This window comes from Haliotis cracherodii, unplaced genomic scaffold (genome assembly GCF_022045235.1).
Source record: "Haliotis cracherodii isolate W230 unplaced genomic scaffold, xgHalCrac1.p SCAF_8, whole genome shotgun sequence".
In the NCBI taxonomy this organism is placed as follows: Eukaryota; Metazoa; Mollusca; class Gastropoda; order Lepetellida; family Haliotidae; genus Haliotis; species Haliotis cracherodii.
The window spans coordinates 11,038,443-11,059,392 of record NW_027266341.1 but is presented as its reverse complement, the minus strand read 5'-3'; the positions used below and the strand labels follow the sequence as shown (position 1 = coordinate 11,059,392).

The window sequence follows — 20,950 nt, the reverse complement described above, 5'->3', positions numbered from 1 at the left end:
GCAACCAACCTAGTCTGTCTTACAGACCCTGATACATTTATATCAACTACAGCCCATGCAAGTCTATAATGTTTGGCAAGTCTAGATTACTGCAGTATGAAGAGAATCACTGGGCTCCCTTTTTATTAGATTTTTATTTTCTGTATGATATGTTCATTTCAGAGACTATATGTTAGTCTACAACCAACCAACCAACCTCAGTATCAATGTATAGCACAGTACCAATGTATGTTTTTCTTCTTAAATATTTTTAGATGAGCTGAATTAGGAAGAAGTATGTGGTCGCAAACAAATGTTTCTACAGATAAAATAAACTGACATTTAGTCCCAGAACTAGAGTTATCTTATTTAGAGGGGCAGTCCGGTAGCCTTATGGTTAAAGCGTTGCTTGTCACGCCGAAGACCCGGGTTTGATTCCCGATGTGGGTACAATGTGTGAAGCCCATTTCTGGTGTCCCCCACCATGATATTGGTGGAATATTGTTAAAAGCGGCCTGAAACCATACTCACTCTCTCTTATTTAGAAATATCTATCGACAAAATGAAATGATAACAATATCTTAATCAACTTGCTCGATCATTCCACATGTTGGACTCCTTTTCAAATTTATTCTCTAGGGTCTGGGAGGCAGACTACATATAAGTTGTAAATTTCTCCATGGGCACTATGTGAGTAAGACTATTCAATGTGTGAAAGTGTCACTTGTTATTCTGATAAGATATTCAAAGGTGTTGATGTATTTTGACGTTTTAGTGCTTTCATTAATTAAGTTACAGTGTTATTGTTTACCTTTTATGACTTGAATGATGGATAGTTTATTTAGGAGACAGGTGTGTGACAACAGTCATAATCTATGTGGATTGATCATTGATATTTAATGTCTAATTGTTTTTTCTCCTGGTTATTTCTGTCAGCACAAACAGCTGTTTAGCTGTTTAGCTTTTATCGTTATAAATTACCAGTGTCGGATTACACTAAGTGTTTCTGGAGATCATGTTCCCCAGCTTCATTTAGAAATAATAAAGCCTGCAGTAAATGAAGGTCTTCTATTGACTTCCATTCATATATTATAAGGGATCATGTCATAAATATTTCCACAATTTTATGTTTCAATAATGAATTATTATCTCCATCAAAAAGCAAAAGCATTTGATTGTCTGGTAATTTATGTGAGCCTGTCAATTAAAGATTTAAAAATGACAATATTGTTGAATTATTTTTTAGTTAACTATTGATACGGCCCCTGTACTAACATTCACCCAATATGGAACATGGGAAGTGTTTTCACACATTTGGAAACAAAAACTTAATATTGATGTATGAATAACTTATTAACATTTAATCAGAATTAAGTGCATTTTGGAATAAAATGTGGGAGACAAAGTACTTGCACCAAGTGACTTAATGAGCATACGCAACGAACAAGCTAAATGTGGAAAAACTATCGGCTGACGTAATCTAGTTATTGTAATCTTATTTCTAGAGGTCACTTCATTTTGGCATGTGATGGTAATTATCTCCCTTGGGAGGATTTTGGGAGAGCATTTTGTAGTTTTTACACCATACGATAATAGACAGATTCCGCAATCCTGGGATGAGATTATAGGAAGCTCCCTCGTTGTGGGATCATTTTGTAGCCATTATGTGCGGACGTGGGAGCAGTTTATCAAACGTCCTGCATCTACCCAGTATATATCCTCATCATTAATTTAAAACTGGCTTGTAGTTTCATTGCTATGTCTTTGTTGAATGTGTTTTCCCTGTATGGAAGTTCATGGTATTTGGTCAGATAACTCTACATATGTAGTTTGTCTGGAAGTAAATGTTGAAAGTAATGATTTTCTCTGTGTGGTTTTGATGCCAAAGCATTTTTGTATACATTATTGAGTGAAAACCTTTTCTTAGTAGCTACTAGCTGCTATTTGAAGGAGACTGTCTGCAGCCGGGTAATGTTAGATGTGGGAGAGAAGATGTTACTCTTGAATGATTAGCTGGTACATGCAATATAAATCCATCGTAAATTATTATTAGGGGGATTAATTTGGTTCTTGTTTTACTGCTTGTTAGGCTTTGGCAAGATGGTGGGGGAAAAGGTCGGGGATGATTTAATGGAGTATATAGTAGAGAGAGAAAGTAAAGTAACGACTTGATATACTTGTGTGCTTATTTTCTCATACAAGCTAAAATTAAAAGAATTAGAAAAAAAACCACCTACCCATCGTTATGAAAATATACATACTTACAAACAATATTTCAAAATGAAAATAAGATAATGATTATTTTAAGAGCGAACTCATCTGTGAAAGAGAAAAACATATTTGAATGGTGTGAAAATATATGTGTTCTTCAGCCATCTTCTTTATGTTTTCACTGTTGATGAGAAATGAATCAGTGAGATAGCTTTCTCTTAGTTGTTGCTTTGCTTCGCGTTGGCCTTGTTTCAATCATCAAGTGAAGGCTTTTCTCGTGACTGTGACACAGCGCACAGCGGCAGTAACAACACCTAGTGCACAGCGCAACAGCCCTACATCGGCCAAACCAACCACTGCTTCTGCTGTGGTAACCATAGACGCCTCACTTAACTTCTCCAATATCCACATGGGGTAATTACATTGTATCCAGGACACAATAAGTGGCAGGTCCTGAGACTAAATTATCAAACTACCTACACAGGAGCTCATAAAAATCTCCAACCTACGATTAACCGTGACAGTTCCGTATACCCATCTACCTCCAGACATTGGCCATCCCCAGCTAATGGCAGATTACCCACAATTCCCTATCACGAGAAGTTGATGGACTCGGAGACGTGACAGGCTGATGAACATGTTGCTCTTGCTGCTGTGTGTTACTTAATTTGTAGGATATCTTATGATAACCCAAACTCGGGGTAATGTTGTTTTACCAAAGGGATGTGATAGGTGACAATCTTGAGTTTGTTGCTGCGGATGGCAATCTTAGGAGGAGGACAGATGAACAGGGACGAGTTCCTGGAGAAGGCCAAATCAAGTTTCACCAAATTTCATCATCACAGCTCTGGGTGCCTTAAATTTAATTTCCAGCTTTCTCTGTCACAATATTTTCTCTTTGATCGTTTAACATGAAATAATCTTTAAAAAAATGTGTAATATTGACAGTAAAAAATTGGATATTGATCAGTGCAATGTATTTGTCAATCGTATCTTGAGAGAGTTAGGTTTATGTTGTGGTTAATAATATTCACACCTTATCACGGTTCGTGTACAGAGTACCTGTTTGAGGAATAAAACCAAACAGAATAATCCAACACCTGAAGATGTAGGCAAACAGATAGGTTAGTCTTACAGACTGTGAAAACACTTATATTCTGCTGTAATGTATGTATTGTACCTGGTAGGATAGCATTGAGGTTAAAGCCTTCAGTCGGCACACCAAAGGCGTATGTTTGATACCCTCATGGGTGCAATATTTTAAGCCCATTTCTAGTGAAAGAGACCTGTGAAGATCCGGGTTAGAATAGGCCTTCAGCAACCCATGCTTGACGTAAAAGGTGACTATGCTTGTCGTAAGGGGCGACAAACGGGATTGGGTGGATCGATGCTCATGAATCACTGGATTGTCTGGCGCAGACTCAATTATTCACATACTGCTGTCATATAGCTGAAATATTGCTTAGTGCGGCGTTAAACAACAAACAAACCAACCAACTGAAAGAGGGCCTTGTAATGGCAATAAAAATGTGTATGTGTTATCTAAATGCTAATTAGTTTAACACAATATGCAAGTATTGTCTTAAATTTCGTCATGCATTTGTGCTCTAAACTTGCTGATGTCACTGTGACCTGACATGATGAAGCCTTGAGCCGCTGATCCGTCTCTCCCAGGCAGGCACTGCATGTTGTAATATCAAGAGGTGAGGTGAAATGGTGTTTTAACTTCATATTCAAGATTATTGCACTTAAATAGCAATGTGCATGCATGTGTGTCTCTGCTTGTACAAGTCTGGACTAATTAAGTTACCGCTTGCCTAAAACAGATACAATGCATCAGTTTAACATGGATACCCCACTCCAACATGATATGCTGTCGGCTGTTCCTGTTTTAGCCCCATAATCCCGAGCGTCAGGCAGGGTAACAACAAGTACCATCTTTTAAAGTCTTTTGGAAGGATGCATCCGGGAATCGAATCCCCCACCTTCCATTCACCAGGCAGACAAGTGTTCCTCCATCCAGGAGACTGTGGAGGAGGAGGCTGTAAGATCAAGGACAAGTTCAGCAGCAAGGATGCATCCGGGAATCGAATCCCCCACCTTCCATTCACCAGGCAGACAAGTGTTCCTCCATCCAGGAGACTATGGAGGAGGAGGCTGTAAGATCAAGGACAAGTACAGTGGCAGCAGCAAGTGGATCAAGCACAGATCTGCTTCTTGTTCCTCAGTCTGACATTGATAGATGCATGTTTTCATTGTACTCCATGTTCAAAGAGGATTTTGAGTATACGACAAAAAAGCACCTGCTCTTAAAACCCCAAAGTTTTTACTTATTCAATATTCAGACTTTGAAACTAACCTTTCCCAGTCATGTTGGTATGATAAAAGATTGTTTGATGAATATTACTGAGTTACCTTTCAAACAAACCCTTGAAATGATTTCTGTAATTCCAGTCGTAAAAGGTTTATGAAGAAATCAGTTTACGGTTGGCTGGTATCAACTCAACATACCATCCAGTATTGAATACATGGCAAACAAACTCAGCGTGCTTGCAGCTGGCTGTATACACATCTTGAAGTGACATTTATTGAGTGTATACAATGGGGTAATGTATACCAAGACCTGTATACATGTGGTAATATTAGATAAGAACCCGGTTCAGATAACACAGAGCTGTTTGTTTATCCCCAATTTCACCCCTCCCGACATGGGACGATCCCCTCACTGCTGTGCCATGATAATTCCAAAGTTTGACAGTGATAAATCTTGTATGTTACCACAGTGTTATTTGTCCCCCCCAGCCTTCATCTATTGTGAGGCAGGAGGCTCACCTAGCAGCCCAGCGCTAATTGTCATGGCTTGCTTCAGCTTCATCCCTGGCAGGGTCCAAAGAGGCCAATGTTGTTTGCGGACCCAGTGAGGCTGGGTTCTGATGTATTGTTTAGGATATGGAGTGCAGAACAGAGGGAGTCTCCAGTTACTGATGCCGCCGCAGTCCTCCACTCCGTTTATCAACCTTCCTGCAAATGACTCTGCCGATAGGTGCCATCTCAGTCTGTGAGTAGTGTATCCCATCCAAATTAAGGTCAGAGGTCATGATTGAAAGGACCCTTGTGATTGGCTGAATGATGGACCGAGTGGGTTAGCATCCCTTGGCATGGATACAGATGAGTTTTATGACATTGTAGGCTAACGCTTTGATTACTTAGCCGTGAGTTGGCTTTACTTGGTGACAGTGACGACAATTTGCAATCAGCTGAGTGATTGATATCGCCACCACGCTCATCTCATGCAGACATTTTTTAAACTTGTTCCAAGGATCCGGTGTGTGGATTTTGTGATATGATGTTTCTGGCTGTCGGAGGATTGTGTTTACCTTTGTAACAACGTGAAGGCACTACACCTATCTCCTCCATAAGTGCGGCTATTTCAAGCCGGTGACGCACATTACAGCTCTCTCATTTCCCTTCCTTCGTGTAAGTACACCTCCGTCTCCCTTGCCCATTGCCCTGTGTAAGTGTAAAACCAATATTGCTTTAACAAATCATCCTTGCCTTCTAATGTGTCAAAGCAATTATGCCAATAACCAAAATATGTGGCTATCCCAACCAATGTGCTATTTTGGCTCCAACAATGAGATCGGTGCCAATTTCCCTTTCACTTGCTTAAGTATGACCCAGATTCTTTCTTTTAATCATAATGGATTCCTGTTTGAAGACCGTGATAAATATCTGATATGAGACTGATAGTAATCTTCTAATATCAAGCTCATAATAGCGTGTAAGATAAGGAAATATGATACTATACAGTTCAAGGAAGAAAATTACGATCTGTAATGTTGAATGGAAGTATATCATTGGTGTGGATTTGAAAGACGAAGTAGGCTTGTTATAAAAGCGAGATCTTTTAATGTAGGGCTATCTGCATGATTGATGATATGTACAAGATATTGACATTGCTAGATATGATATGTACATGGGTAACTGACAAATGCAAGGAGCAGTTAGAACATCAGTGTTGTGTGTGATTGGTTGGTTGGTTGGTTGGTTGTTTAATGCCACACTCAGCAATATTCCAGCTATATGACGGCTGTCTGTAAATAATCGAGACTGGATCAGACAATCCAGTGATTGATATCATGAGCATCGATCCATGCAATTGGGATAGATGACATGCATCAACCAAGTCAGCGAGCCTGACCACCCGATCCCATTAGTCGCCTTTTACTGCATGCATGGGTTGCTGAAGACCTATTCTACCCGGATCTTCACGGGTCAGGTTGTGTGTGAGATGCTCATGGTGTGGGATGGGACCTGTAGCGTGGCAAGATTTGCAGAATTTGTATTTTTGGGCTATGGGTTTTATAAGATTTTGTATTGTTATTTGTTGGTCACCACAGGTATGTCAAGTCTGTTGTGTGTTTTTTGGAGAGAAAGATGAGTCGCTACACCTGTGTGTGATTTGATAACCTGTCCACGGATCTACTGTAGCAAGGTTTGCAGAACTTGTATTTTAGGGCTATTTGAGGGTTTTATTAGATTTTGTATTGTTATTAGTATTGAAATACTGTTATATCCTGTCCTTTATTGTCTATTAGGGGTTTTAGCCTATCTATGCACTGAGTGATTCACGTTCAGATAATTCATTTCTGCGCAGTGCAGAGGAAGTTGGCAGGACATTTTACCTGGAGCTATATTTATGACATTATTTTTGTAGCAATAAGCTTATTTTTGTTGCATCAAGAAAACCTGCATTTTCATAACCTGGTCCCTCATTGTAAATGTCAGCCGTACTGTTCCTTTCCCCTCGTTCCCCTCGTTCCCCTCGGGTGGTGTCAAGTAACCTTCTTCCCCCCTGTCTCTTTCTGTTTCTCAAAACAACCCCCTTGTTGTGTAAAACTTCCCAGATAGCAGGCTATCAAGCTTCCAATCTACTCCAACCATGGTCCTTCTCCAGGATAAGCTGGGACAGAGAAAAACACTGCCGGTTGTGTGTAGAAGTGTTTTGACACCCCTTGCCTCAGCAGTCCTGGATGAAGGGGCAGGGTCTGTGTGCATCATCTACGCAGTTTATTTATGAAGCTCTGTTGTATATTCTTGTTGTTAGGAGAGGACTGGTGCCTAGGGTAGGGCCAAGTGGGTGGGGGTGATGGTTGATGGAGGGCGTGAGGGCAGGGGTGAGAGTGAGGGGGTGGGAGTGAGGGGGTGGAAGTTGATGAAGTTATGCTTGTTAATGATGCATTGCTAATGTGTGCATGTTTTGGAAGTTTTTCATTTGAAACATTGTTATAAATTTGAGATATTTCTGGAAAATGTTAAAATAAATACATTTGACAGAAGTTGCCTTTGAGGCATGTTTTGGAGTCATGTTTGCTTGAGTTCTGTCTGATGTTTCAAGAGATTTTAAATGTTTTTTAAATTTTCAATTATCTTTATGTTGATTAAATTCTTATTGTTATAGAAAACAAATGATCAGTTCTGTATAGGCAGTTGCAAACATACTGCCATTTGATTTAGTGTGATGTGAAAGTTTGAAAGCCTTAACAATTTTCCTGATATCGATGTTGTGTTCATTGTGATGAGGGAGTAGAAAAGGGTTCACGTGATGTAATGATTCTGTCAATATTTCACAAAGAAATATTAATGAGTATGATTTATGTAATTACGAATATAATCAGCAAAAAATATTACAAATGTGAAAAAAGTGTATGAATGTATTATTAATATTTTCATGTGAGTATTTCCTTCCCAGAATGCATCTGGATGCACTTAACAATACCTACAAATGAATATAGGACTCTTAAAACGATGTGACTACTTCAATTTTGTCAAAGAAATAATTTGTCATTATCAGAGTTCTGTTGAATTAATACACAGACCCTTTCTGTGTCCATTAGAAGGGGCTCACTCTGGTATGCTAATCCTAGAATATCAGACATAGATATGCTTCCATCAAGCCAACAATTTTCTGATATTACCAAGATTAAAGGCATCTTCATGAACCCCTTATCGAATGTTTAAAAGTGTTAAGATGAAAGGAATGGAAATGAATTTTATTTTGTTCATAGTATAAAAATGGAATGCAATCAGCTGGTTCATGTATATTTCGCCGCTGGCATGTCTTATCATGATCGGCACATACAGGGAGAAGTTTGTGTGTTTCAGCTCTGTGTGGGCTCCTCTTGTGGTCTTTGAATGGCCCCTTTTATTGGATTGCAGTCGTCATTAAAGTGTCAAACTTTCACATGTTTCTAAATAGGGCATATGTACTGTGGAACTGGTTTTCATAATTGGACGTTGTTTCAGCTCTGTCTACTGTACATAGTATTATTGAGGTGTTCAGCAATTGACGTCAGTTTACAGCTTAATAGGAAGGGCATTACTTTTAAAGGAATATGCATTATTCAATGATTTCTGAATAAACTGCGGCCATAGAAGAATAGAGGCTGATATTAGAGTCAATGTGGGGGGAATTTGCCCAAACATTCTCATTTTTTGAGAATTTGTGTTATTGATCCTATTTTTCTTAAATTGTATTTTTTCAGCCTATGTTTCGGAACTTATGCACTTAGTTGATTTTGAGAATTTGTTATTAATTCTGTATGTCGAGAATTATTCATTATTGTTTTTAGGAATTGTTTTATGAACCCCATAATTTGGAAATTGTTATTAATTCAATATTTTGTAAGTGATCCATGAACAGTGACTATAATTCAACTGTTTGTGTCCTACTGCTCCTTATACTGGTGGGATATGGACATTAACACAGATATGTTGAAATAAGATACAGATGCTGCTATTTGCAAAACCGTCATTGTTTATTGATGAATAGTTATCAATATTTTCTTTGCAGCTTTATAGGTCTGTAATATATGTATCCTAGGTAGTGTCTGGCAACTCATAATATATCCTTAAGTAAACATTTATGACCTTTTTTTATTTAAGTAGATACAGCTGTGTGTAGGATATACCTAAATCCTTTTATTTCATCCATGAATATTGATCAATATTTTCATGGTCGCTATGGATATTTAATGAATGTATCACTCAAAATGTCTGAATTTAGGTATCGTGTTTCCCCTTACAATAATACTGTAACTGTTTATCACTGTATTAAACAGCTCTTTGCAAAATACATAATGTTTTGATAATACTTTATTTATAATCACTTGTCAGTGTGACTATGTCTGTCATAAGTGTGTTGCAGAAAAGGCAAATTGGAATGACTAGAAAATAATATGCAAATTGTGTAACATGTGCTGACACTCTGTATTTTGCATATGTTGCCAGCTCTATGTCCACTTATCCCAAGGGCCCAAGAGCCAATTTCCTTTATGAATGATAATCACATACATATTTAGAAGTAGCAGTGCCCCAGGTGGAGTTGAGGCAGCCCCAGACGGTGGTGCGAGTCCAGCCTAGTCTAGCATTGCTATTTCCGGTTTTTGGATAATATAACACAATTTTCTAGTGCTCGGCAATTAGCAGTAGTTGTGAATGGGATGGTAACAATTGTGCTAATTTTGTGAGTATGTTTTTAATAATGTTAAGGTTGTATTGTGAATTAATTTTGTTTTATTAAGTCATTTACTGTGAAATTGGTTCTTTGCTTATGGTTTGGTGGGGTGTTTGTGTTCTGCGTAGGTGCTAGAGGTCAAGGCCGAACACCTTGATGGCTTGGAGAGGTGTGGAGCTGTAGGATGTGTGGAGCTGTAGGATGTGTGGAGCTGTAGGATGCGTGGTAGTCCTACAGGTCATCTGATAAATTGAGATTATTAGCCGAGTGTGTTTGTGTATCATAAATATCATAAATAAGGACCATAAGCCTTTGACAAGTTTAAGACATATTTCTTTTTCCTGATGTATGATATTTGTGATATTGTATCACATGAAAGTAATAATTTCTTTTTCATATAATGACATTTTGAAAAGAATCAAAGTAAAAGACATTTTTTCATTCACTAAAGTAAGTTTTGAAATAGTGAAGGAATACAATCCAGGAGTGAAGCCTTAAATAGTCAATGCTAAATTAATTGCAGCCATGTTTGTTTACATGAAAGCAATCACACATCCAGAAATCTCTACCCAAATGTTGCTGTAGGGAACATTGTGCCGAAGGTTTTCAAGCAGGTAGACGATGATGATGATGATCATCATCATCATCATCATCATCATTGATTACAGTCATGATAATGATGAACAAGTGATGAATATTTGTGTGAGAGAGTGGGTTGTTTTGACGAATAGAACATTGGGAGTACAGCCATGATGCTTGAACTGATTATGTGTGTGATGATGATGACAAAGATTGTTGTGATAAAGATGGTTATAAAGACAGTAATGGAAGATTATGATGCTTTATAAATGCTGTTGGTGATGATAGGTGGGAGTTATGATGATAGTTGGCTGATGCAGTATTATGATTATTATGATGATGATGATGATGCATAGTTGTGTTCATAGTTGTGTTGTTGAAGGTTGGTTGTTTGGTTGGTTGTTTGGTTGGTTGTTTTACGCCGCACTCAGCAATATTCCAGCTATATGACGGCAGTCTGTACCAGACAATCCAGTGATTGATATCAAGAGCATTGATCCACGCAATTGGGATTGATCACATGCTTCAACCAAGTGAGCGAGTCTGACCACCCGATCCCTTTAGTCGCCTCTTACGACAAGCATAGTCGCCTTTTACGGCAAGCATGGGTTGCTGAAGACCTATTCTACCCCGGATCTTCACGGAGGTTGTTGAAGGAGATCAGTGACAGGTGTGGTTTAGATTGACTTAAGATCAGGTTTAAGGTTAGGGTTAATCCATTTAAAACAAACGTCAAACATCAACAGCTAGCATTTTGTGACGATGAAAATGTGTGACTCCTTTGTAAGTAATTGCAGATGTTGGTTGACACACCATTGTAATTCTCTCAGACTAAATGGTCGTTGTTTATCCTGGGTTTGAAGTTGCCCTTGTAGACAGTGAGTGAAACGTCCACAGCTAGGATCTAAATGTGTGGTAGATTGTCGGAATAATGGGATAATAGAGGTGATAATTGGTCAAAGGTGTTAGAAGAATTAATCAAAGAAATGGATTGCCATGGTAATGAGGTGATAATGTGTTAATGGTAATTTGTTGGTATCGCTAGACTGACAGCTGACCTCCACGTACATGTCTGTCGTGATGTGGTGCTGTAAAAACAGACGGTACACAGGAACATATGGACCATTGAGTGACAGAATATTTGACATGGTAGGTCTTTGCAATGTGAAATGGAGGACTCAGTTGTCTAGAGAAAACTGTTTTAATTTCAGATAGTGCAAATCATACAATTTTAGACATGCAATTCAATTTGGTGTCATTTTGAAATGTACAACAATTAAAAAAGCTTTTGGGTTGGTTGAGGGGTGACGAGGTAGCCAAGATGTATGAGCTCATCATGCTGAGAGTCGGAGTTTGATTCCCCACAATGTTTCCCCTACCCTCATTGCTGGAATGTTGCTCAATGATGCTCACTCACCTCAGAGACAAAGGTGTACTGTCTGTGTATACATTAAGCTGATAGACAGAAGGGGTGGTGAGGTGGCCAAGTGGTTACAGCATTCTCTTGTCCTGTCGAGGGTTCAGGTTCAATTCCCCACATGGGAACATTTCTGGTGTCCCCCGCCTTGATATTGCTGGATTATGGTTAAAAGTGGCATAAAGCCATACTCCCTCAATCATAGGCTTGTTTGCATTGTGATGAACATGTAAACATCTAAAGTTTGATGTTGTAGACAGGAATACTACTCTCCTCCCATAATGAAGCTGTGATAAAACTGAAAAACTGTAGGTGTTAAAGTCAACTCACTTCATTTTGGTCCATTCATTTATTGAGTTTCATGTTAATTGCATTATATTTCATTTTGAATATCTGACAAACGAAAGTGTCATTTCACATCAACAAAAACTGAACTATCATACAATTTCTTGTTTATGACCGCTGCACATGTATGTATGTATGTATGTATGTATGTATGTACGTACGTACGTACGTACGTATGTATGTATGTATGTATGTATGTATGTATGTATGTATGTATGTAATTTCAGATTAAATTCAGATTTTTGGTTTGGCTTACACAATATCCCCTCTCCACTGGAATAAGACTCCCTGAATGAGGCCTGTCAGGGCTAGCTGGACTAGACTTGGACCAAGTTTCAATCATGTCAACCACATCAAGCTCTTTTGGTTTTCTAAATGAATTTTCATGATGAATGTCAGTCTATCAGTTAGAGATTACACAGAGACAATGTCTTCATACTGGACACTGATTTTCAAGGTCTGGAGCTAGACAGGACATGGACACCAGATAGTGGAGCATTGTCCCCTTTAAGAAATGTCTCACCAATCCAAGTACGATCTCTGCCTACACAGAAGCATGGTTCCACTTTAAGAAATGTCTCACCAATCCAAGTACGATGTCTGCCTACACAGAAGCATGAGATGACAGAACGTGTTCTGCGACAAGCTCCTTGAGTACTGCTTGCATTTACACAAGACATAATACACTGCAGCAAGTTTCCCCTTTAAAAAGTGTCTCATCAATGCAAATAAAATATCCGCCTACAATAAACATGTTCTGTTTCAAGCTCGAGTACTCCTTGCAGGTATACAAGACACCAGACAGTGGAGCAATGGCCCCCTTTTAGAAAAGTCTCACCAATCCCAGTATGATCTCTGCCTTCACAGAACATGTTACAAGCTCCTCGAGTACTGCTTGCATTTATTTCATGTTCATCTCACATGATGCCTCTACTTATCACTCTTTGTTATTGCGTAATGTACAGCAAGCATGTGCTTGTGATTTGTTTAGCTTTCTCCACAGCGGGATGTTTTTAATGTGGATTGGCCCTGTAATGTGTTTTCTTGCAAGCCAACTCTTCCTTGACTCTCGTGGGTGATATTTATTTCCTCCTGGGAGAGTTTAGGTAGTGCATCCCTCACAGACTGGGAATACATTCCCCTTGCCTTTTCTATGGTGTTCGGGAATTACCCAGTCGGTTGGAAAATTCCCCTTAGTCTGCGATGGACGAGATAAATGCGGAAAATTTGGACAATTTGGGCGAATCTGGTTTGTAAAGAATAATGTAATGTCTGGTCGCGTTATGTAGACGAGATGATGGATTTCGGGACAGGGCGGAATTGACTATTAGGGTGGATTGTACGGCTGGTAAACTTGCATCTTGGAACAAATGTTTATTACGTATTGTGTGGTTTCCGGGATATTCATGAACAGATGTGTTGTTGGGTATGATGTGGTCGCTGTCTATGTACTTCTGGTCTGGATCATAGAAGACTATCGACAGACATTCTTGAACCAAGAGGACAAGCCTGTGGCTGAATATGTGTATGACATTTTTGCTTCTAACACAATATATGATTGATGATAACAGGTTGATTGAAATATATTTTTGTTTGACTTTCATATGTGTTATCTGCTTGAGTATGACTACTTGAGTAGTCCCATCAAATCAGTTGCCAAATTGTATAACACGGGATGGGGAAATGTAAAAATTGTCAACTTGTCTCTGGACAACTAAACAGTGAAAGTTAACTTGTCCAAGGACAGACTCTACTTGTTCAGCTTATTGACCAAAACTGTGTTTTTTTAAACAAAATCTGTCTTTTACTCTTGATGATTTTCATTTCGATGTTGAGGAATCTGTTTTCTTATCTCCATGGCTTTTCCCACCACGACTAATGAATTCTTCCATTTCTTGGCCGTTATGAAATGAAAACCATACATTCTGAGCAGCTAGTGCAATCTGCCATGACTTCTAACAATATGTGGTGCAACTGGTGTCAGGGTAGTCTCATGGCACCAATCAGAGAGCATGTCCTAAAGTGGGATCAAAATCAGAACAAGTAAGTAAACAATACCTTGCCATACTTTTGATTGGTCATACTCAAAATGTTAACAATTTTTCATTGCTTTTGTTAGTACTTATGCAGAATGTTTTATCAAATTGACGAAAGGCCTTCTTAATTCTAAAGTTGTCCACATGCAACTAAAGCTGATTTTCTATTTTTTAACCAATGATCTCACAAGTTAGCAAAGTTGGTCATTGATTTTCCATACCTCTGATAAATATCTAGAAATGTTCTTTGATGTAGGAAGCTTACTTGATGTATATCTGTTTTAACCATCTACACTTGCGGCAAGATCAAATCCCAATTTGGATTGACCCTATGATATCGCCATATGTCTGATTCAGATGATATCTTTTTTGGAACATACTCCATGGGCTCTCATTGATTCCTTACTACTTTCAATGTATGAATTATCCTACATCCTCTACTAATGTCAATTCATAATATTGATAAATGTAATTCTGGAAATAGGTCTTAATAATGTGTGATGATTTAGGAAACTATTATTGTCCAAAGACTAGTCATAATTGCATGGTAGTTTGTTTTGTTGTGAATGTGTAAACAATAATTGATCTGCTTGTTTTGTAGTGCATGCAAATTACTTGCAGTGTGTGTTTAGGATCAATATGGGCATAATAGAATTGTGCAAGGTTGTCTCCCTTGCAGTGTGTGTAATTTCAAATCAGTATTGGGTAAGCCATTTATGGTGAGAAGTCAATGCAGGTAGGCAGATGGTTCAGCTGTCTATCTTTCCAATGGCGGAAAGAAATGTTTTTCCCGAGATTTTAAGAAGCTATATTCAACATCACTCACACTCACTCACTCACTCACTCACTCACTCACTCAAGCCTAATTTTATTTCCTCAATAAGCGCAATAAGTGAAGTCAATCCTGGGTGCCAGTGATGCTGCTTCGTCCCAGCAACACAAACCCCTGCCCACCCCAAAGCAAGCCTGCAAGCCCTTCCAACTCTTCAAGTGATGTCACCATATCACCCACACACACTCATCCACCTGCCCATTTACTCACTCCCTCACCGTCAGCCAACTATCACCTGCAGTCAGAATGTCCCATGGGTCAGTGAGTGTTCCATCGGTCAGTGTGTGTTCCATCGGTCAGTGTGGTGTCCCATCGGTCAGTGAGTGTTCCATCTGTCGGTGATGTGTTCCATCGGTCAGTGTGGTGTCCCATCGGTCAGTGAGTGTCCCATCGGTCAGTGATGTGTCCCATCGGTCAGTGTGGTGTCCCATCGGTCAGTGTGTGTTCCATCGGTCAGTGAGTGTTCCATCAGTGAGTGAGTGAGTGTCCCAGGGCCATCATTTTGTATTGCATGCAGCAGTTGACATGCTCCATGATGGATCTGGACGGATCCACACCTACTACGACCCCTGAAGTTCTGCATCATCATCTTTTCTCATGACTCGTCAAGATATGGCTGAAATATTGCTGATGTGACATTAAATATTAACTCACTAACTCTTTTCTCATGGCACCTTTGAAATATTTATTACACGTAAACCCTTTTTGTTAGACCTTTGTTTACTACTGAATGTGGGAGGTCACCATCAACATGAAACCGGCTGAGCGTGAGAGAAAAAGTATGTTCAACCCTAAAGGAAACTTTTTCAGAAACAGTTACAATTGATGGCTGACTCCTTGTGCTTAATGTCTTGGCACTTTCCTAGGTGTGACCTAGATGTGAAACAGCTGATTAATCAAGCATGCAGTGTTCAACAATGAGATCACTGTTGACAACAATTCTAGCATTGTTGATGACAATGCATCCTTAACTGTTTAATAGCACCTTCATCAAGGGGAGGCATAAATGACGATAAATGAAACTTTCACACAACGGACTAACGCCTTTGTCGGTTTGCTTGTTACAAGTGCAGCTTTGTTTTGATTGATTGAAATAAACAATTTGTGAACATGCTGTTAGCGAAATGGATTAATTGTGCAGAATGTTGACTTTTTGTGGATTATTCATGGGCTGTTGTTACACAATTCGATACCGATCTCTATGTGAAATGTATTCTTTGATTTGGAACTGTTGTAAGTTATGTTTTATTGTTAGAAGTGTTTTGTTTGAAGTGATGCCTTGGGACTGTTTTAATATTTGATATCAGCTGATGAGCTTTGGGGGGTCTTTTTGGAAGAGATATTATGATATCACAGGGATGGAAAACTTCATTTATTTTCATCAATGTATTGAATATTTTATACAATATTGACCTGAGACGCAATCTGGGTGTTTACAAAATTTAGTTGACACTAATTAAGGGGTAATGTCTTGAATAAACACGGGTAATTTCTTCCATATTATTGATAAATATCGACATATTGCCTCTGAGCTTGATGAGATTAGAAACAAGGGGCAGAGGAGATAATGAGATTCTTTGAGATTTTTACAGAGGATTGGTTATATTCATACTGAACCAATCGTGTTGGGACTGCATACATTCGTGTGAACGAGTAATTGGGCAAGTTTCCAGTACTTGATATTTTGGTATATTTTTAGAAAGGGCAATAGAGCTAGGTATGGTAATCTATTGAGGCAATGGAATGTTTTATTCAATTATCTTTTATCACATACGTATATTCGGATAAATAAGGAAACATGAATTGATTTTTTTCAAAAATCGCCAGAAATCATTTTCCCAAGAATTCTTTTATTTAACTTATTTATAAGAGCTAAGAAAATATTCTTATCACTGCAGAAATATCGTGAAACATCTGTAGGGTATGATATCATGCTGGTTTAATTAAAAAGCGGGACTAAAACTTTCGTTACTTTAATTGAAGTCATACTGGAAGAGATTATATGTGCCTCAAGGAGTTTTCCCCAACTGCTTTACAACTAAAATTTTAATAACAACATTCTTGATTTCCATTTTGTTATATCAATGCTGTGTACTATTCAGCTTCTCAACACACTGGCACTTTGTAACTTATATACAGAGGTGTTTTTCAAATGTCAGATGAATAGCCCCTCTGTCACTGTAAACTTGTCAGTTTAATGATTTGTATACAAAAGATTATCCTTTAGAGGTATTGGTGGCCCATTTGTCTTAGACAGTGTAGCTGTGTAGAGTTGCATCCCTTTGCCATTCCAGGATCAGCTGACAACTTCAGATTTGAAATGAATATGGAGGGTTTCTTGTACTAGTCTGGACTGATGCCAGTTTTCTTGTGCTTGCCCACTGAGATGCCGTGTTGCAGTTTTAACATGGATACCCCATTTTTACTGACTGCATGCATGTGTTTATCCCCTTGCCAGGCAGAGTAACAACAAGTACAAGCTTTTGACATCTTTGATATGATGCAACCAGGATCAAACAACTGACCTTCCCTTCTCCAAGCAGATGCTCGTGATCACAGAAGCTGTTTGTATTAGTTTAACATGGACCGGGATCGAACCTGCTCTCCAAGCAGACACTCTATCAACTTGATCACTTGATCTGTGCTTACCATACCCATGGTACTGGGTTGCACCAAGATGGTAAATGCAGCGTTCGAAATACCTGCCTGCCCGACCGTCCGAGACGGGTTGATTTCAACTCTGGCTGTCAGATTTTCAAATCCCCCTGCCCGACGTTCGGGTTATATTTCATATGTGAAAATATTCTAAATATTTCCCGATGATAAGCATTAATTCACATGTAAAGATGAATGATAAAATGTAACCAAAAAGAAACCCAGTTAGCTTTTAGACAACCTAACATTTAGCGATGCGCTTATGCTACAAGCAATCAGTTTTCATATTTTTAATTAAATCATCCTGAGAAACATATGATTATAGTGGGCAGGCAAGTTTTGGTCAGGGCTGGCAAGTATTTCAGCTAGCCAGTCCTGTGGTCTGGCTGAATTTTTTGGGAGTTTCATACCCTGGTAAATGTAGATGATACCTGCCCCTTTTGGCTTTCCTCCCACATGAAGTTCAAACCTGTGAAGATCCCGGTTAGAATAGGTCCTCAGCAACCCATGTGTGCTGTTAAAGGTGACTGCTTGGCTGATACATGTCATCATGTCATCTATCTCCATCATATCTCAATTGCGTGGATCTATGCTCATGATGTCAATCACTGAACTGTCTGGTCCAGACTTGATTATTTACAGACGGCGGTAATTTTGCTGGAATATTGCTGCATGCGTCGTTAAACAACAAACAAACCAAACATGAGGTTCAAGTGGGGGGTTGGTTGGGGGGAGGTTTGCTCCCGTCCTTACTCTTGTCTTATAAACGGCTCGTTCATGCATGGTTTCTGCCCATTTCAGTAAGGGTAATCAAAATCTCTCTTCGCCCTTCCAATCAATGAGCTTTTAATGTTTAAAGCTAGGTTATGACCATCACTCCTCATTTAAACCCAGTTGACTGTGTCTTCCAGTCTGAACTGTCACCAGCCTACACAGTTTATGCCCTCAGATAAGAGGGTTTACTTTAGTAAGAGTTCACTGGCAGTGTTTATGATCAACTTGAAAGAGATCCAGTTCGGATGTCTGATTCATGGCCTGGTTGGGCAGATTTGTGACCATGCATAAATAAACAGAAGCTATGTCCACTGTGGTCAACTACTGTGATGTCATCACCAGATGGGGTGGTCTAAACATGGATGTCTAGCTCATGCTGGTTTGTATATGGCTGTGTGGCTCTCATAAACATCTGGACTGGTCATCTATTGCAGGGGGGTGGGGGTGAGGTGGTGGTGAGAGGGGACAAGGGGGAAGACCAGTGGCCTTGAGTTGACCAGACAGCTCAATAAGCCAACACTGTCATACGGACAAGTGGTCAGTGCTTCCCAACTTGTAAATAGATTGGATTCTAGAGGTTTTCATTATAAGGATAATCATCTTGCAGATATTGAGATTTGGGCAGTTCTGGTAGGTTGAATTATGAAGGATGCTTATCTGATTGAAAATAGAGAGATTCTTTTAGTTTCGTATTTGACTTTAACATTACTGATCACTGACTGTTGATTAATATAAAATATTAGATATATTTATTGCGAGAAACATTTCATAATGGAACAGAGGCAATTTTGTAGCCATACACACAATCAATTGACATAAACATACCTGTAATATATAGAGAATATTTACAGAAGTGAAAGAAACCAAATATAAGAAATGTACATACAAACATACATACAAATATATCTCTTGTTAGATATTTATTTTGACACATTATTGTCTGAAATTGTAAACATAGTGACAGATATTATTCATGGTGTTGATGTCATAATTTTGAAAATGTAAAAGAAGAAATCATTTTCGTCAAATTTGCCTAAAATGGTAACAATCTTTCTCCTGCACTTTATATAGAAGAATTCTTTGGTTATGTTTGGTACAGTGTAATATATAGTGTTTTGCATTTTCAATAATGGCACAATTAGAACAAATCCTTTGATTTAAAGGTACTGGAAGTCTGGAGTGTCTTCCTAATAATAATTTAGTTTGTGGTCACTTTGACATAGTGGTTTAGCAAAATGAACAGGATATTTTCTGAGTTGACAGTGGCTGAGATACGGTTCTAGTCATATTTCATTTTTTACTAATCTGAATGCCCTAAGAATGCCGCCGTGATATTGCTGGAATATTGCTAAAAGCGGCGTAAAACCATACTCACTCACTCATTCTAGGTTTGTCAGCACCATACCCGTGTTCGTGGGTTTCACCAAAGTGGTAAAGGTCTGAGACCTGCATCACTTCGGGCTTTCCTCCCACATTAAGCTGACACGCCGTGATATAACTGGAATACTGTTAAAAGCGGCGTTAAACCCAACTCACTCACTCACTCAATGAGGATTGGCTAATGTTATACTTATGCAGGAATGTGTGGTGTTACATCCAACCTCTGAAGTGGATGACTGGTATCTGAGACAAAGTAGAATCAGCCTGATCTTGCATACACGGTTGATCATCGTCAGTAGGTATGACTATTCATGAGCCATACCTCGAACACTTGTGTCGACTGACCTTCCAAACAGTAGATACCCTTGCTTCTGGTGACCATATAAATGATGGCTGACATTTGAGTGTGACCATCCTGGAGGATGGAAGAGTTCCCTGACCAGATGACCAATAGCTAGTCTGGACAGGTGAAGGAGCAGGCACTGACCGCATGTGTTGATGACAACAAGGTGGAACTGGAGCTGGAGGTCTGCACTGGATGCATCAGTCACGTCCAGTGCTGACCAGTAAGTAGATATTACCAACGTTGATTGAGTGGCTACAGACCAAGCGGATGGTCAGTGTAGGAAGTCGCCAAGTGGACATTGAATTAGCAAGTGTCTGGCTTAGATTATAGAGGAAGTGGCCTGCAAACGCAACAGAGTGGTTCCAAACGGAAAGAGAGCGATTGGATTGATCACTAACTGACCAGACTAATCGGAGCACAGGAGTGAGACTGGCCACAAGGAGAAGCAGGCTGGTCAAGTGCTGTGTGGTGTGGGTGACCAGTGAGAAGGGTGTCCTAATTGGCAGCATTGTGTGGGCTGTTTGTCTGACCACATACAGACATATCCAGATCAGCTGAAGGATTACTTGACCTATTCTGTGAGTTGGGGACAAAGCCTGACCTTGTTTTCTTACTTTGAATGAGTTGACCTGTTAATTATCTGATAGTTTTGCTTTTTAAATTTTGTAAGGAAATTTACAGTTTTAGTGGTTTCTCTTTCAAAAATGATGTGAATTCTTCCCAAACCTTGTTGAATCTGTATTTTCGGGTGGCAAAGGTGGCACACTGATCTGTTTTGCTGTCCGTAATTGCCTCCCTTTGTCTTGTCAGGATCCACTGGTAATGAGTTGATTCACCCAGGTTATGTTAGTGGTGCTCCTTGGTCCACCATGGGTGTAAA

At 39.2% G+C, this 20,950-nt stretch overlaps 1 protein-coding gene across 4 annotated transcripts in view; it reads left to right on the top strand.

The window, feature by feature from the left end:
• Window positions 1-20,950, top strand: part of LOC139449888 (teneurin-m-like) — a 232,840-nt gene that overhangs the window by 8,108 nt on the left and 203,782 nt on the right. Inside the window, exon 1 of one of the 4 annotated variants that reach the window (XM_071231467.1) lies at window positions 5,555-5,667. The exons of 1 other annotated variant lie outside the window; for it this stretch is intronic. The gene's annotated coding sequence lies outside the window, so the exon portion shown is untranslated. Of the gene's footprint in view, window positions 1-5,554; window positions 5,668-9,700; window positions 9,716-14,080; window positions 14,091-20,950 lie in introns of those variants that run through there. 2 more of the 4 variants (XM_071231469.1, XM_071231470.1) reach the window with 2 other exon arrangements.